This window comes from Delphinapterus leucas, chromosome 20 (assembly GCF_059928025.1).
Source record: "Delphinapterus leucas isolate spDelLeu-1000000601 "Yukka" chromosome 20, BTC_Dleu_Yukka2, whole genome shotgun sequence".
NCBI lineage: Eukaryota > Metazoa > Chordata > Mammalia > Artiodactyla > Monodontidae > Delphinapterus > Delphinapterus leucas.
In genome coordinates, this window is record NC_143148.1 from 43,317,539 (window position 1) to 43,332,519 (window position 14,981).

A 14,981-nucleotide genomic window follows, 5' to 3' on the forward strand; every position below is an offset into this window, starting at 1 on the left:
TTGTTTCTACGTTACTTTAGTTCACTGAGTTGCCGAAAATCCAGTGGTACAAAGCATTTCCTGTACACTGTTTTACTTTGTCCAAAAGATATTTATCTGTGGTTCTTATTTGCACATCGCTCTTATTTGAAGACATGGAAAGAAAACATCCTTTTGCGAGTCAAAGTGTAAAGTAGGGTCTTCTCCCTCTCCTTTCAGTGCCCCTCGCTTACCTTTTTTTTCTTCTCCCCTCCCACTTAAAACTTTCTTCGACTAGAAACTCATCAAATTTCAGAAATTATTTCATATCTTTCTTGTTCCTTCCCAGCTTGTAAAAAGGAGGTAACAGGTATATTAATATTTACTAAGGTGTGGATGACAGCCTCCTATTATGCTGCCCTTCTTGGGGTGGTTTTGCATTTTGAGTAAGGAGGCTATTTAGTCTAAAGAAATAAAGTTCTAATGATTAAATAGACTATGAAGCAATACAGATTGCTAATAGAAGAAATATTTGGAGGCAAGAAGGTCTGTGTGTCTCTTTAAAGCATACCTGGTAAGTCACTTGCACCAACAGTAGTCCTACTAACAAGTTTGTTTTTCTTTAATAACTTGTCCCACAGAGATCTGAGATCTTCCCTTGGTTACATCTAAGCCTGTCAAAGTTTGTCTGCCTGCAACTTGCATCCAAATCATCAATGCCTATGTGGTCTGTGTGATGAGATACAATGAAATTAGAACCAGAAAAGGGAGGGCTAAGAGGCGCTGAAATCTTTGCTAACCTACTTCTAGCTCAGAGTCACCTCCTGGTTACATTACCTTAAAAAGGATAACAGTATGAATGGAACACCAAAAGCAGCAGATCAACAATTAGCCTGAGGGAGAAAAGTGGGTCCTGACATGTAGACACCAGCAGGGGGGACTCTATCCAGGGACTACTCAGCATTCTTGCCCAGTGACTACTGCGACCTGCCTCCCTGGCAAGCCCCATCAAGAGCAGAAGATGACTGGCTTCAGCCCTCTAATGCCCTAATGTACATCAAGTATATGGCTTTAGCAGCTTTCACAAGGCCATTTATCAGTCATCTCCTCCTGTTAGGAAATCAGAAGTGTTACCACTTTGAAGATGGTAAAGAAGAGGGGAAATTTTTTTGTTCTCCTCTTCAGGATAGAATTAATAGGATTCCAGCCCTTCAAAAAGACAATTAAGTGACAATTTTGGTGTTTGTTCATGGACCAGAGGAACTTATTCCCATTATGCCCTGTTGCTTATGCCCTCTTGTAAGATATAAATCCCTGGCTTCTCTTCCATTCATATCTTATGAGGTTAAACAGAGAAGGAATGAAAATTGTAAGGACTGTGAAATGTCAGAGGTGTGGGAGAATCAGCTGGCCACATTGATGTCCACTGTTTTAGAACAGAAGTTCCTGCTAATCTTCATGGAGTGCCAAGTAAATGTCCTGATGGCAGTAGAAAGAGCCCTCTGCTTGGGAGACAAGAGAATGTATCTGTCTTTCAGTAGCTGTGTGACCTGGGATCAGCCCGTTAAAAATTTCTCTCTCCTGATTTGTAATACAGAGTTAAGAATATTTTTTTCCACCAAACTCAAATTCTTATGTGGTAATAGGCGCACAAGTGCTTGGCAGATAAAGAGGCTTACAAATGGACACAACGTTTTTTTATTCCACTGTACTGTAGCTGCATATTCTATCTTAACTAAAATCTCTCCCCTGTTCATAAAGGGCTATGTGGAGAAGGGAAACTAAAATCAGAAAAGAGATGATTTCCCCAGAGCTGCAGGGGAAATTCAAGGCTGAAAAGTAATTGTTGTTAATAGATCAGAATTTACCTATGAATTTTTTAAATGATGAATTTCATAAAAAATTAATTGCATTTAAATTATTTAATTCTCTAAATGGCTTTTGGAAAGGAAATCCTGCCTGTCAGGATCTGCCATGTCAATCTAATTTCCTTCTGACCTTGACAGAAATTATTGTCTCTGTTGACTCTGGTCCAGTCGCGGCAATAAGTTGTATTCATGAAATGTTACAAAAAACAAGTAATTCTTCTACTGTATTCCTTTCAGCAGTGAAATAGAGTTCCAGGCCCTAAAATGCAGGAAAAATTACTAGATATTATTGAGGACATAAAAGGGTCCATGCAGAGAGTCAGATCTATATTTTGTCTCCTGTTTCCTTATTGACCAGGTCAGCAGGAATATTTCTGTGAGGGCATGTGGCTCTCCACCACGTTACTCATCCCCAGGGATCTATTTACTTTAGTTCCCAAATAAAAGGGAGGAAAAATAGTTTCTCTGGATTCCTTTTTCCAGTAACGGCTTTAGTGAGTGAAGTGTGTATTGTGACATTTGACCTTTTTATACCTTTACTCTCTTTTTTCTCCCCAAAATATCTAATATCAAAATCTGAAAGTACAAAAAGTGCTGTCTTGGAAAAGGAAGAGCCTACTTGAACTGGTTAGATTACAGAGGCAATTCAAACAATGTAAATGAGATCCAGGAGCCTGGAAAGATAAGATTAAGATTCAAAGATAGGCAGACAAAGACTCCAGGTCTCCACCTCCACTTGAGTCTGGTCCTTAAGAGGAAATGAAATAAAGAGCAGAAGAGATTGGGATGGACATAATAAAAAGGCTGGAGCACAAAAGTTTTAAAATACTGGTAGGAGGTCTTAACTATCCCTGGGTTAATGTTTGTCAGATGTGGTTTGGCATACCCAGAGATGGAATATTGGGCCAAATGGCTGTAACTGTATGTAAGAACCTTTGAGTCTATATCTTCAATATTTTTCTTGCCTCTTTTAAGAGACTTTTATATTATACTAATATTTTTTAAAGCTGCTGCAATGAAAATTAATTTAGAAGGTTTAGAAAATGTTACCCATTAAACTGCCAGGTCTGAAGTAGTAAAGACTGAAATTGTGTTGGCACCATCTTTTACTGACAAATAAGGAAGCAAAGAGCTGGCAGAAGCAATGCCATTCACAAAGCAATGGGAAAGCTCTGGGTTCTGCTTGACTGGTGGTCAAGGGCAGGACCTGGTTCCTGTAGTGGGCATATCATGAAAGAATCCAGATCTCCTACTTCATGTTTGAAGGGAGCAACCATTGTGAATTGTCTGTGAGATCTGCCCCCAAGCTTTGGTCTCTGAGCTACTGGAAGGCAGAGGTGCGTTTCATATCAGATTCTGCTTACACACATATACCTCTTCTCTTCTAATATGCGACGATTTTTATATGTTATTTATTTTTCCAGCTTCAATGTGAACTAGATTATGTAGCCCTCCTTTAACCCCTCCCGGCCCAAAACTTACTTTTTTAAAAAATAGCTTTATTGAGATATACTTCATATACTATACAATTTACCAATTTACAGTGTGCAATTCAAAAATTTATTGTATGTTCACAAGGTTGTACAACCATCACCACAATCAATTTTGAAACATTTTCACCACCCCAAAATAAGCCCTGTACCCATTACCAGTCAGGCAATCACTAATCTTTCTGTCTTTAAGGATTTTCTTATTGTGGATATTTCCTACAAATGAAATCATACATTTTTCTTTTTACTGGCTTCTTTAACTTACATGTTTTCAAAGTTCATCTATGTTGCAGCATGTACCTTATTCCTTTTTATTGCCAGGTAACATTCCATTGTATGGATATAACACATTTTAAAATCCATCCATCAGTTGGTGGACATTTGAGTTCTTTTCACTTTTTGACTATTATGAATAATGCTGCTTTGAACATTTCATGTTCAAGTTTTTATGTGGGAATGTGTTTTAAATTCTCTTGAGTATATACGAAGAAGTGGAATTGCTGGGTCATATGGTAACTCTGACTTTTTGAGAAACTGCCAAACTGTTTTCCAGAGTGGCTGCACCATTTTACATTTCGGCCAGCAGTGTATTAGTGTTTCAGTTTCTTCTCCTCACCAGCACTTGTTCTTGTCTTTTTGATTATAGCCATCCTAATGGGTATGAAGTGGTATCTTGTGGTTTTGATTTGCATTTCCATAATGATTAATGGTATTGAGCATCTTCTTATGTGCCGTTTGTATATTTTCTTTGGAAAATATACGGTTCAGATCCTTTGCCCATTTTGAATTTGACCTATTTGTCTTTCTAAATTGTGTTGTAAGAGTTCTTTATAGATTCTGAAGATAAGCCCTTTATCAAATACATGATTTGCAAATATATTCTCCCATCATTCTATAGGTTGTCTTTTTACTTTCTTGGTGACATTGGACACACAAAAGTTTTTAATATTGGTGAAGTCCAACATACCTGTTTTTTCTTTTGCCACTTGTGCTTTTGGTGTTGTATGTGAAATGCCTTTTTGTTTTTTTTGGCTGTGTTGGGTCTCGTTGTAGCGTGTGGGATCTTCGTTGCAGCATGCAGCATCTTTTGTTGCAGCATGCGGGCTTCTCTCTAGTTGTGGTGCATGGACTCCAGAGTGTGTGGGCTCTGTAGTTGCGGCGCACGGGCTCCAGAGTGTGTGGGCTCTGTAGTTGCGGCACACGGGCTCTCTAGTTGAGGCATGGGGGCTTAGTAGTTGTGGTGCGCAGGCTTAGTTGCCCCGCGGTATGTGGAATCTTAGTTCCCCGACCAGGGACCGAACCCACATCCCCTGCATTGGAAGGCAGATTGTCAACCACTGGACCACCAGTGAAGTCCCTGAAATGCCTTTGCCTAACCTAAGTCACAAAGATTTACTCCTATGTTTTCTTCTAAGAGTTTTATAATTTTAGCTCTTACACTTAGATCTATGATCATTTGAAGTTACTTTTGTATATGGTGTAAGGAAGGGGTTCAGCTCTTTTACATGTGGATGTCCAGTTGTCCTAGCACCATTTGTTGAAAAACTATTATCTTCCTGATTGAATTATCTTGGCATTCTTGTTCAAAATCAATTGACCATAAAAATGAGAGTTTATTTCTAGACTCTCAATTTATTCCATTGATCTGCAGGTGTGTCTTTAGGCTAGTACCAGATTGTCTCGATTTTTGTAGCTTTGTAGTAAGTTTTTAAATTAGGAAATGGGAGTCCTCCAGCTTTGTTCTTCTTTTTCAAGATTGTTTGGTTATTCTGTATCCCTTACATTCCCATGTGAATTTTAGGATCAGCTTGCTAACTTCTGGGGGGGGAGAAAAAGGGAGCTGGGGTTTTGATAGAGATTACTTTGAATCTATAGATCAATTTTGGCAGCATTGCCGATCCATGAATGTGGGATGTCTTTCCATTTATTTAGTTTTTCTTTAATTTCTTTTAACAATGTTTTGTAGTTTTCAGAGTACAAGTGTTCCACTTCTTTTGTTAAATTTATTCTTAAGCATTTATTCTTTTTGATTGATTCAGTTATAAATTGAATTGTTTTCTTAATTTCATTTTCAGAGTATTAATTGCTAGTCTCAGTACCTACTTTTGACACCTGGTAGCAAGAGCTAAAAAGTAGGTTAGGAGGCATCAGTTGCTTCAAGTGGAGTAAATTACTTTCATGCCTTCATTGAGAGTGAAGTAGGCATCAGCACTTCTGAGCTGGTGAGGCCACACCCTACAATGACTGTGCTATCAATGACCTGATTCCTCTGTGACTATCACAGAAAAAGACTTTCTCTTGCTAAAGAATGTAGAAATTTTCAATCATTCCATGCGGCTTAACATTTTATTTACTACCCTTATTGTGTAGAGAAAGCACCATACTATTTGAATCATTATTCATTTGGAAAAAAAAGTTGATCTCTAAAAGATTATCATATCCTTTGGCTGACTGTGACTTTGCAACCAGTTAACAGAGTGTCCTGAAGGCATTGCAGTAGAAGTGATCCAGCTGGAGATTAATTATTACGATGCAAACCTCATTCTACATCATAGAACAAAGACTTTTGTCCTTTCTGAACACACGTATAAATTCAGATTCACCAAACTCAAAAATATATCTCTAGTTAAGCCATTCCCTTGCTCAAATAAGCATTATCAGTCTTTTCAAATTATCAGCTGTACTGGACCAGCTGGACATATATATGCAAAATTTCCTTCACCTCTAAATCTCTAGTGCCTGTTAGAGTCCCTTGCACATTGTAGTGCACGTTAAATGTTTTAATGTTTTTATTGAATTAGCTAGATGGAAGAGCTGGAGTCTGGAGATTAAATTCTGGTATAATTCAGGGGTCTGTGAATTCTTTAAAAGAATTTTTTAGGGCTTCCCTGGTGGCGCAGTGGTTGAGAGTCCACCTGCCGATGCAGGGGACACGGGTTCGTGCCCCAGTCCAGGAAGATCCCACGTGCTGCGGAGCGGCTGGGCCCGTGAGCCATGGCTGCTGAGCCTGCGCGTCCGGAGCCTGTGCTCCGCAACAGGAGAGGCCACAGCAGGGAGAGGCCCGCGTACCGCAAAAAAAAAAAAAAAAAGAATTTTTAAATGTTGTGTTTTCATTTTAATGATAATTCTGAATCACCTGGATCCACATTATAATCAAGTTGCACTGCGCAATTTCAGTGCCCATGTTTGTGTTTAAGAAACATTGGTCTAAAACATTACTCAGAATGTATGTTAACTTCTGATTACAGAGGAGTGCTGGCTGTAAGTGATCATTCAGTCTTTGGAAAATATAATTGCCTTTACCCAGCAGCACCTTAACCAGCAGGATAGGATATTTCTTAGTTATTTCCTGTTGGTAGATAGAAGAGAGTAGTTAAGAATGATTTTTTATCAGTGTTCCCTTCTATGTCTCAAAAAAAAGGAGGGGATGTAGAAAGAGAGAAAGAAGGGAAGAGAAGAAGGAAAGAAGGAATAGAGGGCTCTGCAGACATTAATTACGGAGTTTTGAAAGGATGGTGTAAAGATTTGGCCAACAGTGGAACTTTCTTTCTCACTTGATTTTTCTCGATTTCACTTTTATGACCTGTTTCACTGAACTAGAAGAGTAGTCAAGCCCTTGAAATCAGCAGGTCCCCTGACTCCAGTGGTTTACTGTGATAGCGCTTTCACTATGTAAGTGTCTCTTGTTTCAGGTCATCTCAGATCCTTTATGACGGAAGGTGGGATCTGATAGGCATAAATGAATCTATCAATGTAGATTTCAAAGTACCATTGCAAAGCTTGACTAAAAAAAAAATCTTCCAAGTCCTAATTTTTTGAAGGACTCTTTTCATATATACGATAATTGATACAAACAAGTCACAGGCAGGTTAAAATTTTTCCAGCTCTCTTTTCACTATGCACTTGATTTTTCACCTTCCAAAACAACACGTTTTTTTATCAAGTTTGTTCAAACAAATCTAGATCCTTCATTTGTTTCCTTGAACACACTGCTGTTTGCTTCTCCATAAGGGTTGATTATTGCTGACTTCCTGAGAAGAATATGGAGATGCAAATAGCCAGGTGTTGTCATTGTCATTGCACAAAGGAAAAGCAATTAGAGCTGAACTAGGATAAACCCCATTGACTAGAATCAACTTGAGTAAGTTTCTAAAAGTAGTCTTGGGTTTACTGTGTTCATTTCCCTGAAGCTGTTTCTGAACGCCTGAGGAAAAGATGGTAGTCTCTCCAACTTCAGTTCCATGGGTATCTCTTAGTCTAAATATTGTAGTCTACTGTGAATACTTTCTGAAAATGGGGGTGAGGGAGTTCAGAAATCAATACCATTTTTTGTAAAAGCCATATAATATGGATACTTTTAAGGAGACAACAGGATGGTAATGAATATTTGCCCTTGTCAGGGGGCAAGTGTATGCCACCTTTTCTGACAAAAGGTGAATTAGAATCTTGGAACCTTATGGTTCAAATAACTTTCAACTGAAGCAATACAAACTTCTCATCTGGATAAAGAAAAACACAAAAAGGCAAAAGCCAAAATATATATATATTAACCAAAACCCCTCCTGGATGATATAATTGAGATTTTGTTGCTTAATCAGAAACTAAGGAATAGCAGTGGGTGTCCCAAAGCCTGAGTTTTTAGTTTATAATGAACTAGTTAGTCAGTAGTTGCAAAATATACTCAGCATATAACCCCTTCACATGAGCTCCTACTGTAAATAGTTACTCACCTTTCTTTATTTAATAGGTTGGCAGATGTATAAAGATGACTCTGCTCTTTGGCAAAGTATGTATATATATATATTACACACACTGATATTTTGAGTCATGCCGTATACTAGGCTATTGTCCCAATTAAAATTGTAATTAGAAGAAAGAAAATTATTGGGTTTAATTTTTTCTTTTATATGTTATAAAATTGACTTTTGAATCCTTTTAAAAACATATACTGCTTTAAGTTTGTCTTGGCAAATCTAACTTTTCTGGCTTTGTATTATTTTTAAATTATTATATTTATTTATTTGGTTGCACTGGGTCTTAGTTGAGGTAGACGGGCTCCTTAGTTGTGGCTCGCCAGCTCCTTAGTTGCAACACACGGGCTCCCTAGTTGTGGCATGCGAACTCTTAGTTGCGGCATGCGTGTGGGATCTAGTTCCCTGAGCAGGGATCGAACCCAGGCCCCCTGCATTGAGAGCGCAGAATCTTAACCATTGTGCCACCAGGGAAGTGTCTCTGGCTTTGTATTGATAAACATAGAACTGACATAGAAGTACTCTATAGCGTTAAATTTTCATATGTCATATCAGAATGCTTTTGGCTGCAGGTAACAGAAATTCCCAACTCAGTTGGCTTAAACAATAAGGAATGAATCATTGCATATGACAGAAAGTTCTGAACTGGTTAATCCTTTGCCTCCATGACATCATTCAAGATCCAAAATCTTTTCATCTTTCTACTCTGCCAGCCTCAGCTTTATTGGTCTCATCCCCTGGTTCCTCATAGTTTCATTTGGCTGCAGCAGCTCTGAGGTGTCATATTCTTTTTTTTTTTTCAGGTGTCATATTCTTATCATAACCAGAGGCAAAATATTTTCTTAGGGTCTTCCAACAGATTTTCCTTCACATCTCATTGTTCAGACTGGGTCACATGCCCAAAGCAGTTAAGGCAAGGGGATATGTCCACCGTGATTCATTTAAAGCAACAAAGACGTTAGCCTGAATCACATAAGTGATGGTTGGGCAGGGGGGAAGGTGGATATTTGCACAGAATTAGAGTGCTGTTTACAAGGAAGAATGGGAAAATGCCAGTGAGGTGTACACAACAAAATTTGACATGTAGGGGTCCCTAAAGCTCAAATTAAGAACCCTTTTTGTAGGATCTTTAAATTCTATTATTGCAGCCCTTGAAGCTGTATTCTCTGATCATATGCATTCATTTTGTTCTGCATAGAAACCTGGTCAGGGCGGACCCCCAACCTGGAGACTAGGATCCAGTACAGTCTTAAGAAACCAGCCACACAGCATGACAAGAGCTAGGGAGAAGGAGGACAGTCAGAGGCTAGCAGAGCCTCCAGGAAATGCGGGCAGAGCTGTAAATCCCCGAAGAAGACCAGGTTTGAGCAAGGGTGTGGCAAATCTTGACTGTGTATGTGAGGTCTAAGAGAGGTCAGGTTGCGGAGAACATGACAGCAGGGCACTTTGAGAAATGCATGCAGAGTGGATGCAGGGAGTGTCCCAGCTTGTCCAGTCCAATACCTGGAAAACAAGGTAGCAAGTGGGCCCAGAGCGAGCTGACTGGGTACAGTACAGGGCTCTTGAGATCCAAGTCTCCACTGGCTCCTCTTAGGTACGCTTGGGAGTGGGGTTGGTGGAGCATGCAGTTAAATGGATGCTCATTTGGAAAGTTGTAATGAAGCTCTGGCAGGGCAGGAATTTATACAAATGGAATGTTAAAATTTGGTTTTGTTAATGTAATGGTATGCCCTTGAATTTTATGGTAGGTCAGTGTAAGAAACAGCCATATGATTTCTACATTGAATATAAAAGTTCTGTTGTCCATTCTGCTCTTCCCTTTTCCCCCAGGTCTTCACATGACTTGTTCCTTCAGCTGTTCTCTGACAGTTTTTCCCTGAGCCCTCACCCCTGACTCTTAACTGCTCCCCGCTCCTTATTTTTCTTCATAGCTCTTATTGCTGCTGGAAAGTTTATTTACTATTTATTGTCTTTCTCCTCCACTAGAAGTAGGCTTCATAAAGATGGGAACTTTGCTTTCTTGTTCATGCTATATTATCTCCAGTAATGAGAACGTACTTGGGATATTGTAGGCACTCAATTAAGATTTGCTGAATGAATGAGATACCTCTTCGTATTCTTCCTGAAGTTTTTGTCTCCTAACGAATCTATGTTCTTTCTTTTATTGAGTAATGGGAACTATGTTTTCTGTTTCCTTTTTTGCCTCAGCTACCAGAATTGCTAAACTAAATTTGGGGTTCATTTCAATAACCATTCTTAGCTTGGGATATGTGTACTTCTTCAATTACTATAGAACTTCTAAAAAGTATTCAATTCAGTTTCAATATTTTTTATTGTAAGTTGCCTCAAATCCCATAGGGAAGTAAATGAGGATTGAAGAATAATAAATGAACTGACTGATTGACTGAAGGGTAACTGGGAGAAGTCAAAAAAGAACACCAGGCTTTTGAGTCTGGATGAAAAAGAATACTGGAGCTGTTGTTAATGGAAATTGGTACCAGATCAAAACATTACTCATAAAAGTATCTTTCTCTGTCACCATTTTGGGCACAACTCACTCCATTGTTATTGCTTGGTCAGTTTTTTTCCTCCTTCCCAGTAGGCTTTGAATGCCATGAGGGGAGGGACTCTTTCTTTCTTGTTTATGGTCCCTAGTGCCTAGCACAGTACCTGGCACATAGTGTCTTTTCTTTACCACTTATTTTTTTAATCCATTTTTAATTGAAATATAGTTAATTTCAATGTTGTGTTAGTTTACCACTTATTTTTAACTTTAAATCCCTACATTAGTAAATATTGACTAGTTTGTCATCTGCTCTTACCTTTTCAAACTGCAATTTCCCCTCCTTATGGATTTCCAGACTTCCTTCATTTCTCAGTGACTTCCTTCCCATCAAGGACCTTCATTCCTTTAACCACAGCAGCCTCCCACTCCAGTGCTCATGAATATGTGCCTTTTCTTCCTTTCTAAGTCTCCTGAATCTCATTCCCCTGATGGCTAAGCCAAAGGTGACTCATCACCTCATAGACTTCTAACTAGAAGGGGCCAGAGAGACCATCTCATCTAATTGACTCATCTCCAGTTGGTCCAGGGAGGTGAAGGGAATTGCCCTGAGTCACACTGCTAGTTGGCAGCAGGGCCAAAATTAGAACACAGAGCTCTTAACTCTGGATGCACGTCTCACACTGCAGAAGGAGCAAGCCCGTTTCTAGCTCCAGAAAAGGAAAGTACTATAACAAAAGTAGAAAGAGGGCTTCCCTGGTGGCGCAGTGGTTGGGAGTCCGCCTGCTGATGTGGGGGGTGCGCGTTCGTGCCCCGGTCCCGGAGGATCCCACGTGCCGCAGAGCTGTTGGGCCTGTGAGCCATGGCCACTGGGCCTGCGCGTCCGGGGCCTGTGCTCCGCGACGGGAGAGGCCACGGCCGTGGGAGGCCCGCCTACAGCAAAAAAAAAAAAAAAAGTAGAAAGATATGCTTTCCTCTTAGTTGGAAATATCTTAAATGCATTGTATCATAGGAGTTAAGTGTCAGACTACCTAAGTTTGATCTTGGTTGTATTTATTCTTTGGACAAGTTATTTAACCTTTCTATTGTAGTAAATCCTTTTTGTCTTTTTTCTATGCATTTGTATATTTAATATACATATTTAAATCTGTAAGTGTGGTTTGTTTAATATTGAGAGAAGTTATGTGTGTGCATTTTTACATACATAAATGGAATGATACTGGTTCTATTAGTTTCTTTCACTTAACAGTGTCTTAAGGAAATTAAATATTTCCTTAAGGAATATTAAATTTTCTTTAATAGCTTCTTTTTGGCCACGTGGCAGGTGGGATCTTAGTTCCCCGACCAGGGATCGAACCCATGCCCCCTGCAGTAGAAGCACAGAGTATTAACCACTAGATCGCCAGGGAAGTCCCAGGGGAACCTTTCTATATTGTTGCAGTTAATTCTATCTTGTTCCTTTTAATGACCACATAGTATTCCATAATATGTATGGTTATTTAACCACTTCCACATTAATTAATATTTAATTTATATCTTCTCATTTTTTACTATTACAGTTCTGCAGAGAAGCCTTTATGCAGATTTTGTTGTGTGTACATGTGACTGCCTTCACTGGGACTGATATTCAGAAATGCAAATACTAGTAGGCACAAAGTCCCCTCTTTTCTATTCTGAAAATAGGCTATGGCTAAGTCATTCATTGATTCAATTTCTGCAATATATGTTGATATTAACTGAGCAGGAGGTGAGTCTTGTGACTGCATGTATTGTGTTAGGAACTGGGAGCATTTTAGAGAAATTAGTCCTCATCTTTTTCTTGTATTGTAAGGAAAGTACATTGTGTTCCTGACTTTGAGGGAAAACAAAAAATAAACTTCCTCCTCCTCCCCCTTCCAAGTGACTAAGATTAGTGAAATTATGCTAAGCAACCTCTGCTTGACTCTGTGATGGCATTAACTGCACAGTACTGTAATTGTTGGTACTTATCTGTTTATACCCACCCCCTAAACTTTGGGCTGCTTAAAGGGTAAAGATTATGTTTTATCAATTTTTGTATCCCTAGAACATTAGCGTGATACTGGTGCATAATTACATTTTATTGAATAAGTGAGTGAATTCAGTTCAACATTGATATTTGTTGAGTACCTAGTATGTGCAAAGATTACTAAGAACCAATAGGAACAGAGATGAAGCAAAGTTTTACCCTCAAGGAATTTATAGTCTAATGGAAGAAATAGATATAGGCTGAAAACATCTAGGAATCAAGGCATTAGTAACAAGTGTGATTTAAGTACAAAGTACTGTGGGACTTCCAAGGAGGACTAATTAAGGCTGACTGAGAATATTAAGGGAGGTTTTCACAAAGGAAGTGGCATTTGAGGCATTTTAACTGGGCCTGATAGGGCAGGTTGGTGACTTTTCTATGTAAGTTATCATTTTGGTGACTTTAAACATATGCTTCAGAAACCATTTTGTCACCATTTAGATATCATGTTACCTTAGGGCTACAGAAAGGCTGGAAGTGGAGTGTTATACTTGGGTTCTGGAACTAGGGCCTCAGAGCCAAGATCAAGTCAAAGGAGTTTTAGTTCTCAGCCCATCTGTGGAGGAAGAAGTTGTTTCCATTAAAAAAAAAAAAGTCAATTCTGAGTGCCTTGGCGTGCTGTTTCTCCTCTCTTTAAGAATAAAATAATGCAAAAACCTTTCTTGGCCCCACTTCCTTGAACAGCTACCACCCCATTTCTTTGATATGCTGTGCAGAAAACTCCTTAAGTGATCTGTCTCCAATTCTTTTTCTCACATTATATTTTAAACCCACTTCTATCATGCGCTCACCCCTGCCAGTGCATCAAAACTGTTCTTGTCGGGCTTCCCTGGTGGCTCAGTGGTTAAGAATCCACCTGGCAATGCAGGGGACACGGGTTCGAGCCCTGGTCGGGGAAGATCCCACATGCAGTGGAGCAACTAAGCCCGTGCGCCACAACTACTGAGCCTGTGCTGTAGAGCCCACAAGCCACAGCTGCTGAGCCCACATGCCACAACTACCGAAGCCCACACGCCTAGAGCCCGTGCTCTGCAACAAGAGAAGCCACCGCAATGAGAAGCCCACGCACCGCCATGAAGAGTAGCCCCTGCTCGCCGCAACTGGAGAAAGCCCGTGCACAGCAACAAAGACCCAGCGCAGCCAAAAATAAACAAATTTATTTTTAAAAAAAAAACAAAACTGTTCTTTTCAGGGTCAACAGTGACCTCATTGTTACTCAATCTAATGGTCAATTTTTAGTCTTCTTTTACCTGACTTATTAGCAGCATTTGATGCAGACCATTCTTTCCTCTCCGATACACTTTCTTCCCTTAATTTCTAGAATACCATGCTAATTCTTCTCCTACGTGACTGGTTATTCCTTTTCAGTCTCCTTTGCTGGTTCTTCCCTTCCCAGACCCTTCCCAGACTTAATGTTGAAGGAAGGGTACAGGTTTGGTCCTCGGTCCTCTTCCTTTCCCTGCCTAAACTCACTCCCTTGATTATACATCTAGTTTCAAGGTTTTAAATATAATCTTCATTCCATTGATTCCAAAATGTATATCTTCAACCCAGACTTCTCTTCTGAACTCTCTATATATCTTCCACTACTTCCTCAACATACCTCCTGCTCCAGGCCTGCTTCACTTGGAGACTTTCCCACCTCAGTTGATAGTAACTTCATCCTTCCAGGCACAAAAGCAAAAATCCTGGAAGTCATTATTGGAGTCCTCTGGAAATCAAGTTGGTGTAATCTTCAGAATATATGCAGAATCTTTTTCTCACCCCCTCTACTGTTCAAGTCACCATCCTGTCTCAAACAGCTTACTGGAGTAGCTTCCTAATTTGTACCCTTGCTCCACCCCAGACACACATACAGACACATACACTACTGCATGTTCTTAGCACTGCAGCCAGAGTCATCTTTTAGTACCTTTTTGCTCAAAATCCTCCAAAGGCCTCTCATTTTACTCAGAAAAAGTCCAGGTCCTTACAGAGGCCTACAAAGGCTTATAAGCTCTGCACCAGCACCCACCCCTGCCATCACCCCTCTAGCCTCCTCTTGGGCTTTCTTGATGTTCCTCCACAGTCATGCTCCCCCACAAGCTTTTTTTTACACTAGCTTTTCCCTCTTCCTACTGTGCTCCTCTCCCAGATGTCCACATGGACAACAGCCTCACCTTCTAGCCTTTGATTAAATGTCTCAACCATCTCGATGAAGCCAACCCTGGCCATCTTTTTAAAAACTGAAGTCTGCCACCATCTTCATTTCTCTCTTTTTTTTTTCCACGCTGCTTTCCTCCTCCTGCCCGGCCCCCCCCCCCCCCCCCCCCCCCCCCGCCATGGCATTTATAACCTTCTAACATACTGTGTAATTTACACTAC

At 39.9% G+C, this 14,981-nt stretch overlaps 1 protein-coding gene across 6 annotated transcripts in view; it reads left to right on the plus strand.

The window, feature by feature from the left end:
• TANGO6 (transport and golgi organization 6 homolog) overlaps positions 1–14,981 on the plus strand; it is a 181,899-nt gene that overhangs the window by 125,085 nt on the left and 41,833 nt on the right. The gene's annotated exons all lie outside the window — the stretch shown is intronic.